At 36.7% G+C, this 18,562-nt stretch overlaps 2 long non-coding RNA genes across 2 annotated transcripts; both read right to left on the reverse strand.

The window, feature by feature from the left end:
- Positions 1-81: 81 nt before the first annotated feature.
- LOC149651188 (uncharacterized) lies at positions 82-2,042 on the reverse strand. The gene is made up of 2 exons (XR_016370880.1): positions 1,831-2,042; positions 82-568 (listed from the first exon to the last, which is right to left on the reverse strand). It is a non-coding gene; the product is annotated as an uncharacterized LOC149651188 (long non-coding RNA).
- A 954-nt stretch (positions 2,043-2,996) lies between these two features.
- LOC149651189 (uncharacterized) lies at positions 2,997-5,087 on the reverse strand. Its single transcript, XR_016371134.1, has 2 exons — positions 3,485-5,087; positions 2,997-3,422 (listed from the first exon to the last, which is right to left on the reverse strand). It is a non-coding gene; the product is annotated as an uncharacterized LOC149651189 (long non-coding RNA).
- Between the last annotated feature and the right edge of the window lie 13,475 nt (positions 5,088-18,562).

Genomic DNA, 18,562 nt, shown 5'->3' on the forward strand with positions numbered 1-18,562 from the left:
AAAAAATCAGCCTAAGTCCCGATAAAAAAAAAATTGAAACCAAGTCTAGTATTGTAAAAATTCAAAGAAAAGAAAGAACGAGGTTTAAGGCGAAATTTATTCAATAAAAAACAAAAAACCTAAGTGTATACAAAAATTTCGAACAAAAAAAATATTAAAGAGGTTACTAAGTTAAAGTTTCAACGCAAAAAAAATAATAAGTAGTTACAAATAAAATTTGCAAGCAAAAAAATTAAGTGGTTACATGAAAAAATTGTAAGTAAAAAAAGATGTATTTTGTGTCTTCTAGCTTCGATGATTTCCTCCATATCTTTAAGTCAGCACTGAGAGAAAGAGCAAGTCCAGAAGACATCATGTTAAGTGAATCCAACGAAGCATGTCATCAGGAATGATACACAGCAAGTCCAGAACAGCTTAGTCTTGCGTCAATCGGAACAAAGGATGTCATCTGGAAGGATACGTCTCGGAATGACCAGCGACAGAAAAATCCAAGAATATCAGGAGGTCGTCAGGAAGGATACGTCTCGGAATGAGCAGCGACAGAAAAATCCAAGAATATCAGCCGCATCTTTAAATGAAAACATATTAATAACACATCTTAAGCTATTGCCTACTTACTTTTGGGCCAAACAAAATAATCTCTTAGATCTAAATAATTTAAGGAAACCGTCTACTTAATTAAAAAAAAACTGGCTACCAAATTTAGAGAGAGACAAACTACCACCAACTAATTGCCACCCCGAATTAAAGACTCTGGCTAACTAATTATTCCCCATAATTGTAAAGAAATTGATCTTAGAAAAACCTCCAATTTATTAATTTTAAATAAAAACTTAGTTTAAATGGGTAATTAAAGAAAGGCTCGACTACCGGAATTCCCACCCTGAATTAAATAAATACTCTGGCTAACTAATTATTTCCCATGATTGTAAAGAAAATGATCTTAGAGAAACCTGTCATTTATTTTAAATTAAAACTGTTCCAACATAATCCATAATTAAAAACGAAGTTAAATGGGACAAGGCTTAGCTCAGGTTAACCTCGTGCTAAAAAATTATCTCGGCGGGACTTGGTTTTCGAAAATCTGTCACATTATCTCTAAATTAATTGTGTTCCCCGATTACTAGCTTTAAAATAATAATTGCCTTTAAACGTATTTTAGGAAAACTTGACATTTATTTAAACTAAATTGCTTGCCCATTTTATTAGCATAATAATTTAAAATATCTTCTTAGCTAATTTTATTAAAACCTGATATTTATTTAAAACTATTCCCACAGGTAGAACCCACAAATAGAATCTCTAGTTGAAATTGGACAAGGGTTAACTTAAGCTTAGGGTAAACGTCCACGTGTCTTAAAATAATGTCTGCGGGAATTGATTTTTGAAAATCGGTCGCGTTATCTATAAATTATTTAATAATAGCCTCTAAACTAATTTTAGGAAACCTTCCATTTATTTATTTTAAAACTATTCCCACAGACAGTATCCATAAAATAACTAGAATTTAAATGGGACAAGGCTTAATTAGGCTTAGTGAACTGGTCCTCGTGTTCGGCGGGACTTGATTTCCGAAAATCTGTCGCCATATCTCTAAATTAAATGCGTATCCCGTTTAATATCTTTAAATAATAGCCCCTAAACTGATTATTAAGGGATTCTCTCTTGTGTAACATCTCGTTGTAAAGTTTTATTTATGGTACTTGATTTTTAATAAATAAATATAATTCACTAACATTTAACATTGCATAATTAATTTAAATACTCGAAATAAAATAAATAATTTAAGGGGGGCTAGATGAGTTTGGATTATTGCAAAGTTAGGCTTACGGACTGTTAAAGCACCACGAGGTGAAGCAATGGCTGCCAAATAAGTTGAAGAGCGTCGAGTTCAGCTTGCGTCCTCGGCAAAAACGATCAGAGAAATGGCGGAGCTATCAAGAATCGACCTCAAAAGCCGAGATCACGATCAGCTGAGCGAGAAAGGTTTTTCCAAACGACCCTCCTCGACGGTTTCCAGGCAAAAATTGAGCCGTCTGACCTCGAAGGCTTCCAGGCAGCGAATGAGCCGTCTGAACTTTGCCTGCAACCAAATACATTTCCAACGTCGGGGGGCGCTAAAAGCTCCGATGCGCGGACTCGGGTGCGCCATACCCCGGCCACGAAATCCAAATAGCTGAACACCGCTAGGCCTATATGAATGAACGCTAGGCCTAAATAAATGAATGCTAGGTCTAACTGAATGGACAATCATTACCTATTACCATTAACATCTGTCGTGACGTCACAAGTCAATAACCTCGTTGACGTCATAGGTGACGTCACCGGATATGACGTCATGACACGTCATCGGATATGACGTCATGACACGTCACCGGATATGACGTCATAGCAAAATTTACCATGCTTTAGATGTCAGTAAATACGTAACTACGTATACAGCGCCCCTAACGGCAATTTATGAACTATCTATTGCTTACACGAAAGTCTAGCAGAATTTATCATGTTTTAGATGTCAGTAAATACGTAACTACGTATACAACGCCCCTAACGGCAATTTATGAACTATATATTGCTTACACGAAAGTCTGGCAGAATTTATCATGCTTTAGATGTCAGTAAATACGTAACTACGTATACAGCGCCCCTAGTGGCAAATGTGTTAATGCTTAATTATCCGTTCATAATGATAATAATAATCAGCCATAGCCCCTAAGTAACCCCAAATCCCAATCCCGTTTAAAAGCACTAACGAGTTTTTAGTGAGTACCCCTCGATGATTACTCGTAATCCAGAGGCAACCATTAATCCAAATCCATTTTAAATGGCTTTTTAAAAGCATCAATAGAAATCACAAATGAAAGAAAATTCTCATTAGTGAATAGCCCCTCGACGCACTGCCTTTAACAGTGCTAAAAAGTGATTTATTTATTAATGACCATATATAAGCCTGTAACTTTATTGAAAAGAAAGCAATAAAAATGAGATTCATTAAATCGACGAAAAACTATTTCATTTTATTTATTCTATAGTACATTTATAAAGTATAAACAAAAGTATATGTGTTTAAAAACAGAAAGTACGCTTCGTTGAAACTTGCTGGAGCCGTGTAATATGAGAAGGCTCCCTTTATTCCACAATAGTGTCGACGTACCTTCCCGAACGTGGCACAGGGAACAAGCCGTGAATAGGCTCATAATGTAGCATCAATGAAAATCCTATATGAAGGAAATAGCCATAACTATAATTAGTAAGCTTATAAATAGAAATGATTATATCAAATAATATTTTATAAATATTAACGCAAGTTTTTATTTTGAAATATATTTCATTGATACATTAGATTTTATTAAAAAGATTAATAATGAAAACAATAAGAATATTTTTATAAACGCGTAACTTCCGAGTGTTGAGTCCAGGTACTGAAAAAAATAAGAAAATTTCTATTATTAACGAATTTTCAAATAGGGTTACCAGACCATACCTACATCACCATATCTTTACCACTCTTTCCTAGTTTATAATAGACAGGACCAACATACAGAATTCCAGTCACCGAAGAAATATATTTCTCTCCACTGAGATAACTAACATCGATTTTTTTCGTGCACCAAATTAGATTATTGGTCCCACCAAGATCTCATTCACGTAAACTCGAACGATCTCTCTTTACGTGAATGAGATCTTGGTCCCACGGAATAGGATGGAAAACCAGGGTTTTTGGTGGCAAAACGTAGCATTATGCTTTTGCGTCCAGATAGGAAGTGCGTAAATTCACTGAGTGTTGAAAAACTAGGAAAGTAATTTGCGCGTTTTTATGGAATAAGTTAATTGTTAAAATTAAAATTGCATAAATATTATTAACCATGTATAGATTAAGAGTATAAAAGAAATATGTAAGTGCTAGTGAAAAAGATAAAAACCCACCCAACCTTGAATACAAAAATAACTGAAGTAAAAACCTTGAGCTTTCAATTTCTAAAGCGACCAACCCTTAAAAGTAACAAAAATGCACCTTCGTATTTGTAAAACAAGCTTTGTTAATCTGTAATCCTGGAGAGCTTCTATCTCGAGCTAGCAAAAGGGGAACGTTCCCAAAACACCTCTATTTCTCCACAAAACGAGAAGAGTTTTAAAAGAAAGTACTAGCTTGTTGCACCGGATATTAAACTTATAACGTAAGTAAATTTATTGAAATAAGGATTAAGGGTTCTAATTTTTTGTTAGAGTATCGAGGGGCTATTCACTCTGATTTTCTGTACTTCTTTTAATGGGTATTTACGGGTACCATGTTTTACCACTGTTAAAGGATGCGCATCGAAGTACAGTACGATGTGGCTACTATTACGTCGTCTTGTTACCAATATATTTTGGCAATTTTACATACCAATACTATTTACGAAATTTAGACCTGAAATTAGTAGTTTATCTGAAATTCCCTCTACACAGTTTTCAACACAGTAATGTGTGGCTACACAGCGTTTGGGAAACACTTCACTAAATCCGTCCGTGTTCGTTGCAAAATAAATAAACTTGAGAAGAAGCGGCTGAAAAGACAAATCCGGAGCAAAATAAATGAAATGGGAAATCACAAAGATAAATAATTTACTACTCAGCCCGAATGCGGAAAACTAAATGTAATAAATATTAACGAAGGGAACTCTTGAAAAATATACTTAGCCTGCAAAGAATATCATTTTCAGAAACTCCTTTTTTAACTTTATTTCCAAAACAAGGATGCTGTGGAAATTTCGGTGCAACTCAGTTAGGGGGTCACACATTCAGAATGTATTTATTTTCTTTGTGGTTCAAATATTTATTTTGCATGAACCATGTAGGAGTAGAATTCAATAATGAAGAAAATTCCGACTGAAATTTAGTGCTTGCTTGATTCAAAAATTTTGATTTACAGCGTCACTTGATTATCAAATACGGTTGGACGTGAGTACAAACACATTCTTACGTAAATAGATACGGAAAAATGATTCTTTTAGTGCTGAGAAAGATAAGTCTAGGCCATTGGAACTACTTCTTTCTTTTCCCATCACGATTGGGAACTGAAATCGTAAAGTGCTTCCCTAATTACAGTTGCTATTTAAATAATTCGATTTCCTATACCTCAAAACCTTAACCTAAGCCCACATGGAGTTTTTCCATTTTTTGCTTAGGTTTTGTTTATTTTCTCTATCATTATCCAGTTGTGTCTGCAAAGAAATTCATTATCGGACGTTGACCACTAAGTACCTTGCAGATTTGTTTTCGCTTACCTAATTGTAGCTCAAAGAGACAAATAGTAACATAGCCGCAAACGAGTGCATGCGCCATCTCGCTAATCACTACCGGTTAGTTGTCCTTTAAGAAAAAAACGATGACGAGTTTTTACTTCTGTTGAAGCCAAAAGCAAATATAAATAAAAGAAAGTAATTAGACAATGGGGTGAATGAACGCCTTCAATAGTGCCAGTATGATGTTTACGACCCCAAGTTCAGCTCTCTCTTAAACATTTTGCTCCAAATTGCTTAACCAATTAGATCTCTATGACCAGAAAGAGATGTAATTTTAGAAGCAGGAATGGAGAACAGAGTAATCTGGGCGCGCGTCAAAGTCACGGACCCCTTTCCCCGGGACGGGGGTATGAAAGAAGAGGCGGCCTCGGCTCATAACGACAGAGGTAAAAAGGAATTACGTATTTTTCGCAACGTCATCAAAACGTAGTTTAAGTGAGCCAATAAGATAATTTAAAATTTTCGTTACGTGTTGGAGGGAGGGGCTCTATGCTGGGCTATGAGTCGGACTGAAGTAAATACTAATCGTTCTCCATTACTGCTTCTAAAATTACATCTATCCCTGCTATGACTTCATAACTCTCATATCTTGTACATTAATAGCCATCGTTACAATTACTCCACTTTGTGCCACGCTTCTCTCGAAAAGACGTATTATAAACTTCTCATCTCATTTACTTCTCCCGCACGCTTACATTTAAACAGTGGTTTAAAATTTTGAGTGACCTTGATTTACCAGAAAAACACATTGCCATTTACGTTCCCCTTTGCTTTAAACAGTGACGTGAACTTTAGAATGACCTTAACATGTAGAGTGCTTATCTCCACTTGCTCGTCCTCGGTTTTGTATCGACAAGAACCCAGTTTTCCTATCCTCTATGGGGTTTCTAAGATCCATGGTATAGCTAACAAATCCATTATCTTCCGCATCTATACTTAACTTTTGTAGAATCCTTCCTTCTTACACTCACTAGATTTCGGAAAGTCACTGAGAAAGTGGCCTGTTCTTTCTGTAACCCATAATCAAGGAAAATCGAACTCTATATTTTCCAGGGATATTTTTTGGAGCGAACTCACCAGAACCGATATTGGCAAAGTTGAGAAGTATCTTCTTATTACATCTTGCATTACCCTCTTCAGCACTTAAGTTGCAAAGAAATCATTAACAGATAATTCAGACTAAATGATTCTACTTTCTGGGTCGGAGCTAAGAAAATCTTAATTATCAGTATTTATCAAACAATATCCATATTTTTAGCAATAATACTTGTACTTTAATCCATAAATAGATTTCTATTTGAGATAGCTGGGCTACCTGCCGAAGGTCTTCTCCATCAGTGGTATATTAATGGCAAGAAAAATTTTAGCCTGATTAAGCCACTTTTGCCCACCGAAGCGTATCGCACGTAATCAAATTGATCAAATTAAATCAGCGTTGAAAAATGCTTGGGCCCTAGGATACATCCCTTTTCATCAAGTCCTCTTAATAAATTTCAAGTGCGTTTAAAAAATTTCAATCGTGGTGAAGTCTAAATAATAATTTAAACTGAGAGAAAAAATATCACTGCAAATAAACATTTCAAAAAGGCATTATCTAAGAAACAAGTTCCTTTTTAATTTTTTTTGTCAGGTTCCAAATAGAAAACCTCAAACTTGTTGTTCAAGACTCACACCTTCTATATTCAAATTTAAATGCGTGTTATTCTTATCATTATTATGTTTCTTACATTATATATCTAATATTTTAATAGTGGCCAACACTTGTATCTTCGCTGATTTTAAAAGTTACTTTTACCATGGACAAAGCAATACTGTATTGCTTTGTCCATGCTTTTACTTACCTCCTTAATCATGACTCGCAATCTGAAGCGGTTTCAGACCGTTGCTAACCGACCAACAAAACTGAGTCTTTCCTATTATAATTAGAACAGTAGGAGGACAAATTTTATTTGCTTCCCTGATAAGGTTAAATGTTATTATAATAACCAATTTGTAGTGATGACTGAACGGTCAAACAAAACAAGTTTCTAATAAATCATAATTAGCCCTGACTTGCTTTGACGAAGTTATAATTAATGGCTCGGAGTGGCCCGGGAAAGCGTTCTATAAAACCACTGGATTTTGTCTTTGGCCCTCTTCACTGTCCCTTTACAATAGAGGCAACTGGTGCTAGTGTATTACGCGCCTAGCGGTAAGAGGGTTGGTTGGTCGTCAGCCCTTCGGAGAAAACGCCAAGCTGAGACACTGAAGATGCTGCTTGATTTATGACCAGTGACCAGAGTCTGGCTTGGAAACCGTCCATCACCCGGCAGCCCTAGGAAGGGGCATAATTTTGAGGAAGAGCGTAGAATAGAAAGAAGAATCTAGCTATCAGCCGAGAATAAAGGGATTGTATAAAAGCTTAAGTGTATCATCAATAAGTCTTCATTCGGCATATGGTTAACTTCTACTGCATTTCAGCACCTTTCACGATGAAATCGCCTCGTTTTTCTCTTTCGCCAATGCGGTTTTTCCTCTTCCATCGCTGTGCAGTGAATTATGGTAATTGTGCTTGAGTGATTTATGAAAATCCACTTGATGCAAACATGGGTTTTTAAGTAACAATAAATATAAGCAGAAGTATATAATACTTATCTTCGAGAGAAGTGTACCACAAAGCGGGATAAGTGTAACGTCATTCTTCCCAACATCGTTTTACATTTGGAGTGCACAAGGTTACTAAACCGAATCACATACGCGATAAACAGTTCCCTCATCATTAACCTATTATAGCGTTTAACTATTTGACAAGACGCACTTGTGGGTTTTTGTCCCACGTCAAGACAATCAAGGTTTGTGGGTTGATTGCTGAGGATTTAGTACCAAACAGTTATAAAATTCACCCCAATACGGTGCGATGCCCATCTGAAGTTTGATGAGCGAGAAAGCGTACAAAAGGGTGAGCCAGGGAAGAATGACATTACATAAATAAAGTATTAAGATGATACAGAGTGTCATCCTTCTTCGATTATCCCCTTCTGATATAAGCTTTTGTACCCTCGGGGACTTATCTTAACGCCTCAGTTCATTAGCATGAGTACTTATCTTTAAAAAGTAGTTATATCCAGGAATTTATGGCGCGATGGATATAGGAATGCCAATCTTGCCAGAAGTCTTCGCTTCAAATGATGGAACGCGTTACGGGTGGGTATTAATTATGGCCAAAAGCCTTCATTTTGCTTACACATAATAATATAAAAGCTACTGATTGGCTGACACTGTAAAACGAAAATGGGGCTATCTTCTCTTCGATTATAGAGTTTATAACTTTTATTTTAAATTCTCAGAATCGAAGGATGTATCTTAAAATGATTAATAGATGAATTTACACCTTTAACTTTAATATATTCTTCAAACCAATATAACCTTTTATCTTTTACTTCAAGAATCAATAGCTGGTGTTTTGAATCTCATAGGGTACACTAACTCCGGGTTTAGCATTCTGAATGACACTTATTTTAATCAAAGGCCAATAGAATTAACGGAAAGTGGTAGGGACAAGGGTAGATTAACGTCTGACATGTGGGGCTCCGTACAAGAATAGTTCGGCTTTCGTGTTTTAAAGCGTTTGAAGCTATTCAGTGTGGTCGAGATTAGACCAACACCTCCCTACTGTCAACGGATGACGTCATTAATCTCTCCTTACAGGCTTACTTTCTTTTATTTCTATTTGCCTTAGATTTAACAAAAACGCTACCGTTATTGCACTCTGTTCTTTGTAGACTTATGGTGTGTATTCTCTTTTTCCCCCATCACTTTAGATCTTGTTGGCATGAAGAATCAATCAATATTTTTCCCATCATCTTATTATACTTTTCATGCTAGAAACGATATTGCGTATGGATGCCTTACCCTCGAACTCGCTTCACCCAGCTGAACTTTCAAAGAAAAGGTGAATTTATAATGTAAATTTGGTCCATTTGCGTGCCTTCAAATAACTCGGTGACAAGTTGACGTATCGAATTGGAACCACCACATCGTCAGTCGTAGAGGTAAAAAGTGTGATAAATTTCATATTATCAAGTCAAGATGAATATTCGAATGTTCTGACTATCTGTGATTTAAATATTTGTTGGGCATTCAATACTACCAGGTAGTCGCGTTGCAAAGCATTTAGCTCACAGGCATTAACCCATGCTGGATAAAAACCATGACATGACGTTAGAAAGAAGGTACGGACAAAATCGAACATCGTGACATAGCTGCATTGACAAACATAGAACTTGGCCTGTAAAGTATAAGAGAAATTGGAAAAGTATTTTGTGGTGTTGGGGGCGATAGAAACTAATAGAGTTCCCTGTGAAGTATGTGTTTGTAATGCTTTATATGGAAGCAATCCATGATAATATTATATTTCATGCTATAGCTGCAAATGGAAACCATTACAGTCCTTGTAAAATATTTAAGTTTAAGCAAAACGAAATTAAAGATTCGATTTCTAAAGAGGAGGCATATGTCAAACATTAAAAAATTACAGATATCTTAAGGCCTTGCTAGTCAAATCCTAATGTTGTCACATACGATTCCATGATCTACTCCTCCTCCTGAGACTTTCTTGGATCCGGGGAGAGTCAGAAATTTGTGCAAAAATATTTTGGAGTAAGCAATGACAAAGTTACTTCTGCAAGTAATTTTATTAGCTTCTGCGGAAGATAGTTCAGGCTCGTCCTTTGAGGAGCTACAATCCTACAAGTTTCCATCACGCTGAGTATGAAGCTTAAGCCACGCGATCCGAAAGAAGTTCTCTCGATCTGCACTCACTCAGTTTTTATCGACCTCAATGATGAGCCTAGATGGCCTTTTTCGCACTCTATCCTCGAGGATATGTCACGCGTCCTCCTTACTATTATAAGAAAAGATGGAGGGTCTATTTCATCCGGGAGTGGGTCCTGATTATAGTTCTCCGCTCAGACACTCTCTTACTTTTCGCGACTGATAACTTACGAAAGAGATGGAGAGAGAGAAAAATCGGTCTTAGAAGATGAGATTGTATATAAATGGAAAAGTGAAATAATGCTTTTCCCGAAGAACTGATGGGTGCGGCGCATTTGCTAAGAACTTAGATGCTCACGCCATTTCTATCAATAGACCGAAGAAAGGGCATATATGATCAATGGTGAAACTCGAAATACGCATCAGCCTAGGCAACTCCTATTTCCAACTTTTGATCTACGGCGCTGCTATGAATAATATTAAAATCAAGATACTTTGAAGATAGATGATAGTTCCACAAAGATTATTTTCATAAAGTGGACTCCCTCTTAAACGATTGTAGGTGATACCAAGCGCGGAGGAAATACTTTCGCTCGAATGTTTACAGTTATTTCCTGATTCAGTGTCAGGCGTATATATATAAATGCCTGCTGTTTTTTTTAAAAAAAGTGTTTATAGTTAAATAGTAATAGATAATTAAATTTTTAACAAGTTGTTACAAAGTGTATAAATCAAAGGATGATTGTTTCTCTTGGTCGCTAATTAGTTCCCTATATAAGGTGGTTTATAAATCAAAAATTTATAGCCTCGTTACAACTTGTTATACAAAGTGTAAAACCATACAATGATTGTTTCAATAATTGTTAAAGTTTCGATTATAAAAGCTGTTAAAGTATTCTTAGCATATTCTTCGCGTTACCATTTTGAGAGTAGCAAAATTACTAAGGGTCTTAGTTTGAAGCGGACAATCAACCAGGCGTAATATTCCTAAAACCGAGTACTTAACCAAACGTACGAGAATACTGGCCAAGTTCTAGTTCCGTGTAGCATAAAAGAAAGAAAATGTGTGGCAGAATCGAAGACGCAAAAACTGCGAAACAGGATGGGGCGAATTTAACGGAGCGGAAGGAATCCCTATATTTCTCCTTTTCTCTTTTCGTCTCAAGAACGCTTCGCAGAGTCCCTTCTTACACTTCGCTTCTGAGTATTTTCTAAAATCCCCATATTTTCCAAATGACGTCACCCGTAACAAATACCAAGAGCGGAAATAAGCACCAACAATTCGGCTCTACGAACTACAGTAGCTTTCTTTCCCACCCAGGATAACCCATTCAACACGACTTCGGTTGGGTTCAAAAGGCACTTAAAACAAGTTTCCAAATTATGAAACTGTACTCCAATAAGCAGCGGGGAAATTGTTTAACTGAACACCACCGTAGGAACTACTCCGCTCTGCGATTAAAATCAAGTTTTTGATGGTGCGTTTATATCATAAGCTAATGAGGGGCCTGGATAAGTTAAAGTGAACTAGTTAAGCAAAATAAAATGTACTTCACTAAATTATTGAGTTGGTGCTGCGAATCCTAAAATGTCTCCGGCTCCACTGTGTAAGGGTGAAAATTGGTAATGCGGTCGAGTACTTTAGTTATCTCGCAACACTTGGGTCATTTCAACGTCAAAATGGTTTTTGACCCCGTGGTACATCGAAAAAGGTAGATTTTGAGGAAATTCATTCGTAAAAAGATTTAAGCATCACGTAATCATTGAAAAGCAGCATCAAATTCTTAGTGGCACTGCTCATTTGATATATTCAAAGCTCGGGTGGAAACTTACTCGAAAATATCCTTTCTTCAGGGGAAAATGTTTAGAACCAAATATCTCCGTAACTAAATGTAAGAGACTCCATGTTTCCTGACACGTTTCACTCAATTTGACCCAAAGAACACTCCCTTTATTTTATGGTAGACGTATGAAAAACAACATGTATTATAATTAATCTGATATCTACATCAGTGCACTTTATACAATCTGAAAAGTTTACTCCAAAGCCTTGCCTTATGGCTTCATTAGCCTGTGTCGAAATTGATTTGACGATTGGAAATGAATTTGAAAAGAGTTTCCATCAGCTAGCATTCGTTAAGTAGTTTCTAGTTTGAACGAAACGTACTTTTTAAATTCGATTCTTTCAACGAGTAAGGCGGGGACTATGTGAACTGGACGCCTTCTTTGAGGAATATTGATTTTTCTCGTTAATCTTTCTTACAAAACGAAACTCGTCTTCCTTTATCCCAGGACAAGAACAAAGAGAAGGAGGCAACTTCGAGCGAGTAAAGCCCCGAGATAAAAAAATAAGAGACAAAATATTTACGCGGTATTGTTATCCAAAATCGATACTTGTTTCATCGGTTGCTACGGTTTATAGGCATATTTCGATTATAGAGAACCACCGGCTATGTATGTTGTTTTCAGAAGTTCCTTTTAAAACGACACCAGGGTCCATCGGAATTTGGTGTGCACTGGGAAAGTTACAATGCTTCTTCGAATGGATTTACATTATTTACAGTTTTTATAGGAATCGGTTTAAAATTACTTTTTACCTAGGCCTAGTGGGTGTTTTAAGTTTAGTTAGTAATATATTTGGCTACAACCAGGAATACATTACCAGGCCAATTTCTGGGTCTTACTGCTTGAATTAAAGGGGAGGAGGTGTAGAAATCGTCAACCCTGACGTCACGCATAATATATTTGAACTATACGTACCTTTACTGCTAGCTTGAATTGAGAACGAGTGGGCACCCAAATGTTGCTCAACCCTTTATTCTCAACAGGTTTTCCTGGCTTTGAATTGAAAAAGAATTTTATATATGAGCTTAATTGCAGCGAAATTCTCCGGAATAGCACTTATCTATATGAGCAAATTCCGTTTCAAAGTGTTAGTTGGAGTGATGGTAAATTTCTATCTATATTCAATCAAAAATTTAATCAAAATATCAGGTGGTATTTTGTTTAAAGAGTTACTCTAACACACGCAGATATAACATATTACATACTCATAATGTTTCTTGTTTATTCATTCCATTAAATGAACCAGCCTATATGACGCCGCGACTATAGATGTAAATTCCGCAAAACTCTCTTGAAAACAATGTCCTCCTGGCTATCTACCTTTACGCATTGTTGTTAACTTGTTACCCTTTAAATTCTTAGTAACCGTTGCTAAATTGCAAATTTCCTACAACCGCTCGTATCATTATCTATTTTGCAGATGAGATTATTGAGCTGCTTGGTAAATGAAGCCGTATTTTGCCTTTACTCTTACTTGCTACAAAAACAAAAGTATGTAAGAGCAGTGCAAGATATTAATTCTAGTATATCAAGGTTTTTGGCGAGGGACGAAAATGAGTGTTATTCCAATAAGCCTCACTTTCACAAAAAAAGTATGGTTCTTTGCTGATCCTCTTTAGAATTTATGGAGTCCTTGAGTGATATTGCTTAGGTTTACGGATGAACCGGTACCGATACTATATCGGTATCGGCACCGAAAGTCCGATACTCGGGGTTTCCCCATAGGTTTATGAAATTCTTTACGCTATTCAAATGGCTACTATCGTAGATCTGATGTAACAACAATCATCCCATCTCTTTTATTGGAGTTGTTGATGTTACCGTTTAAAGGATATGGTCGTAAGGAGAACGGAATTGTTAGTTTGAACCATCAAAAATAAATGAGGTAAAGAAAGGGAAAGCCCTACTTAATAGAATTTAATTATTTTTAAACTCAGGTAGGTTTGCCTAATCTTAAATTCTAAAAGGTTTGTGAGTCAATAGGTTTTTAAAAATTTAACATTTGGAAAGAGTAGAGAACCCATTAGGTGTTGTTACCTCAATGGAAAGAGATGAAACTTGAGCCAGATCTATTTCGTAACATAACGGAGGGAACATTTGAAACATTAACACTGCTTTAGTAGGAATGGCGTAGGGCCATTTCGGTGGATCCTTCGGTTTTTTTTTTGATAATATTGATTAGTCATTTTTCCGCTTCTCCTATTACAAACAAGGACACCCCATTTTCAAGGACAGAAAGATCAATGGTTAAATATTTAAAACAAAATATCTAAGAGTATGAGAATATTCGAAAAATTAAATTTATTTTTGCACTGTTTTTAATCTATTAATGGGATTGATGTTGAAATTTTCGAAATTAGAGATTAATGGTAAAGATCAATCGAGAGAGAATTCAAATATTGATTTCAGAACAATATACGGCAAATTATTCGAGAATGTATCGTATGTAATTTTGGATTATCAATTAAGAATATTTTAATCATCAGATTGATCCGATTTACTTTTTCAATAAAAATTCCCTTCCAAGTAAGGATCAGGAGCAGTTCTAGTCCAGGGAAATTGAGAGTCCCTGTTGTGACTGTGCATTGTAGCCCCTCATTCTTCGGCTCATCATCTCGGCCCGTCTGGTTTTTTCAAATGAACCGCGGGGCTTTCACCCCGACCTCAGGATTACTAGAACGAAGACATTTGAGTCTCGTTCATACTTTTAGCTAAAATTTCACAAACGTGTTGAAAACGTTTCATTCTGGTAGGCTCAACCAAGTCAGTCGGCTTCAGGGTGCTGACTTCAGTAGGCCTACTATTTTCTCTGAAAAAGGATTTAGGTATGGCTGAAAACTATGATAAATGAAAAATATTTTGTAATAAATAATTTTGGCATTAATTGAAATGTCGTTAAGCCTTGGCTAGAATGGAAGTTGCTCTAAGAGATTTATTCCAAATTTTTTCCATGACCGTCTGAAGTTGTCTTCCCTAACCAAGTTTCCCACTTTTTTTGTAGAAAAGTCAGAACGATGTGCTTAGAAATAAATTTCACCGTGCACTTATACCATGTTGGAAAAATTTACCGAACCAATTTGAAATTTCCTTTTCTGTGGCATTTTAAAATCTGACCCTTCACTGACATCAAACACACAATAATCTAAACTGTTTCTACGAATGGATAATAATATCCTTGACATTTCGAGGTTTTATCACGAATTAAAGCTGAGAATGTCAACGAATGAAAATTTGTATTCTTCTGTAACTGGGGTATATAGGCCTACCAGTTTTACCCTTAGGTATGAACGCAACTTAAGGGTAACAGTGACAGAAATCTTCCCTCGGAGGCTATCCCTCCGTTCGACTACTATTTCCCCTTGGGGGTCCTAGAGAATCGGGGCCACGCTCTATAATACAAGGCAGGACAGGATGCGGTTGTACCTCTTTGCAAAATATCGCTTCTTCCTTTTCTCTGTGGCCTTAGTAACGGCAGTGGTTAGGTAATAAGGGGTGCGAGATATAGTAATAAGCATTCTCTTATGACAAGCACACCCATTCAGTTTCATCGTCGATTGCTAACTACCTTTGCACTGGAGGAAAATCTTTTAGGATATCGTTTTTGTCCAATCATTTATTTCAGAAAGTGATTTCTTGTTTGTATGCTTCTTCTATATGCCCAGTAACAATTCGTTACCGAAAATCAGAGTTTAAAAAAAACCAGCACCAGGGTTTTTTATTGGGTTTTTATTGGGTTTTTGGATTTGTTAGGCTAGTTCAAAAGCTCCCAAGTTTTATCATTTATATAAAAATAAACATTTTAAAATTAGCCCTAAGCCGCTAGCAAAATTTCAAATTCCTCATGATAATTTCTGAATTTGGTTGAAAATTAATAATTTTAAGTCATTTAACATGTAGTTTAGTATATAAGCGCGAGTAATTTGGATTAAATCATGTATTCAGGTACACATCTAAACGTACTCCAATCTCGAAGCTTATACACAAACTCCCCCGTGTTTGCCTTGGAAAGACTAAGTCATCCGTTACATTAATAATTTCACTGTATGTTTCAATTCAACCGGTTGTTAAAGCTTTGGACAATTGGCCTTAAACCCACTTCATAGTTGAACTTAGCAAACCATCTAACTCGCTATCGATCATTGTCTATTTACGATGTAAAGCAGATTTGGTTTGAAATTAATTCAAACATTTCAAGGGATAGTCGCCAGTAAGTTGAGTGTTAAAATTTAGTTCGAATCATATTACCTCACCGAGTGACGATGACGTCACGGAAAGGTATTACACTGGACTTGTTCGTGTCTTAGTGTGCACCTGTCACCGCGTTTGTAGTTGGCAAATCGGAGCAAACGTGTTCGCAGTTCACAGAAAGCGACATTGACTTCTTCTCTGTTATCATCGTTAGGGTTAGGATTTACGCGGTGATCGGATAGGGTCTAGCCTCTCAATGGCAGGGCTTCCACGTCTGGCGTGCGTTGGGTTCTCTTGAAGTATTTGATGGAATGGTCTATTAAATGTAAGGTACAAAAGTTAGCAACAATACAATAACCTTATCTGTAAAAATATGATACCGCCTGTAATACGTAATTTAGCAACGCATTTTAAGAATATAAGGGGTTTCAAATACAACACGGACTAAATAAGGTAGAATCGACATTGAACGCTACTATCTCTTTAAACTCTGCACGCACAGCGGTCTAATATGCTGGCATTGTAGAAGCATCTTCCGCGAGTGCATCTTCGCTCGTCTAAACTAATCATTGTAAACGGTTAGCGGGAAACGCCATTCGAAGAAAGAATCGTTTCGAGTTACAATTTTACAGCTTCCTACACAGTATAATGTCGAAACCACGACTACGGGAATCAAATTTCATTGTGTAGCACTCGGAGGAAAAGCCGTCAGTTTCCTTAATTTTCGAAACATTGACGTTATACTGGGTGTTTCTGATAAGTCTGCCATAAATTAATTTACGCGTTCCTCGGGTCATACTGAATGGAAAGTGTCAATGAACATGGGATGGGGTCTACAACATTTAGTTTCAGAGATACGGGCTCCCAAACATTAGGCTGATATGTGTTACTCTACAATGACTATTAAATACACGCGGCTTTGCAGTCCATTTTCCTATTAAGTTTACACACTTTGACAGCACCTCACCAAGCGTCGTTTTACGAGAATCTGTGACGTTTCACCTACGTCACTTACATGACAAGTAACCCATGACAAGCTAATGGAACATATATTATGAATTAATGGTTCTACCAATACATGCAGAGGTTAATTTGTATTGCTTTTTGATTACAAAAACTACTAAATTGGTACTCCGACACTATTTTTAGGCATGATTATAAGTTTGTTAATAATAATAATACTTTGGTCGTTTGTCTAGGGGAATTAATATTTAATATTTAAAACAGTGTCAGCATTGATTTCATTATAACAGTTTAACATTAGACTACTTAAATAATTACTATAACGTTTTAGTTTTGGTTCTGGTCACAACGCGAAGAATTCTTAAGTTATTTAATTTGAAAGTACGATACCATGGTTATATTGAAGAGTTGCCCGTCGTTCCGACATAGTTCTCCCGCGCGTAAAGTTCCTAGGCCTACCGGACCTTTTGTTCAATACGAGGTTTAAAGTATTTTTATGCGCGCACTAACAGCCTTTAAGTTTTGGCGCAACCATCCTTCCTTGGGTGACTGGATCGTCTTGGGTCATCCCGGGGCCTGGCGGCTAACGTCCTTCGGGTTCGGGTCCTGTGGTCATCGGCTAGCGTGGCAGCAACAGGGAGAGGCAGAGAGCAGAGCGCAGTGACCATTGTTCGTCCCCTCCTTTTATAGTTTTTTGGTGCCCGGGTTTTGACGTCATGAAAGTGTTTTTTCGCGAGACAGGGTAAAAACCAAACGCGACCAGAACCAGTATTAAAAAAGGGGCCCTTCGTTAAGGGTTAGTTACGTGCTAACATCTTAAAAAACGTCTAAAGCCATAGTCGCTCAATATTTACATTTCATTTTAGGGAGGTTAATAAATTATTGTTACAGTACACAATTGGTGTAGTTTTCATAACCGGTAGGAAATACATTATTTTTCAAATTTCCTCCTGTAGGCTTGGTACAAACAAAATTTTCTCTACTTATTCCAATATTTACTATCCCTACGCTAACAGTATATTATTATCTTAGCAGTTGCAAACCTCGTTGTCGCTAAAACAACGGTCAATAGCATAAAAGTTTGAAAAACTCGTTAAGCTAAGTTTAAATTTTTTTGAGGAAAATCAATGCTGTTGGACATAAGGAAGAATGCCTTTTATGTATGTGGATGCTACGGAAGTAAAGTTGTATACCATTTCGACCCGTTTCCAATTATTCTGAGATGTAACGGGTAAACCTTTTAAGGTACTGCAAGCTGTTATGAGACTTAAGGTTATAGTATAGAAGCTAAGTTTCGACGTGAACCTTTAAAAGCTGAACTAGGACTAGGTCGGTCTGCTTGATCTGAAACCCTTGATTATCCTCAGTAGCTAGCACTCCGCACCAAGTAAAGTTGTAGCTAGACTTTCAACGCCCCATTCGCTCGCGCTAGTATTCGGAACTAGGGCCACGCTCCATCCTATAATAGGGTCCTACGTTATTAGCCCACGATCGATAATGAGTGATGTCGCTTCAAATCCGATATCCAT

This window comes from Phalangium opilio, unplaced genomic scaffold (assembly GCF_054372755.1).
Source record: "Phalangium opilio isolate 3A_F unplaced genomic scaffold, DU_Popi_V2 ptg000082l_1, whole genome shotgun sequence".
Taxonomy (NCBI): domain Eukaryota; kingdom Metazoa; phylum Arthropoda; class Arachnida; order Opiliones; family Phalangiidae; genus Phalangium; species Phalangium opilio.